Source organism: Wasmannia auropunctata, unplaced genomic scaffold, assembly GCF_000956235.1.
Source record: "Wasmannia auropunctata unplaced genomic scaffold, wasmannia.A_1.0 LD336053.1, whole genome shotgun sequence".
Lineage (NCBI taxonomy): Eukaryota > Metazoa > Arthropoda > Insecta > Hymenoptera > Formicidae > Wasmannia > Wasmannia auropunctata.
This window is the reverse complement of record NW_012026837.1, coordinates 6527588-6527936: the sequence shown is the minus strand read 5'-3', so window position 1 is coordinate 6527936 and position 349 is coordinate 6527588.

The following is a 349-nucleotide window of genomic DNA, read 5'->3' as shown; positions in this document are numbered from 1 at the left end:
CGGCATATTAACAATCGGGGGTTCGGCGCCTGACTTCCAGGGCTGTCTGTCGCCACGTCGCGTCGTCGTGACGTGGAAGAATTAGCTACGCATTTTATTGGTCCGTCGCGCTACCTGCGACTTGTTTGTCAAAGATCACCGATCGATAAAGATCTTCGGGTTTTTCCGGAAGCGATCCGAAGGGAATCGGAAGCGGTCGTCGTCGCAGGGAGTCGGATGTCGAGCCTCATTCGAGTTCGGTCCGCAGATCCATAAACACGTTCTACCAAGCGAGTCTGTCTAAAAACGCGACTATAACGAGACGTAGTGTGTGATCGAGCCGGAACGTGAGTCAAGGCGACGGCCTTAA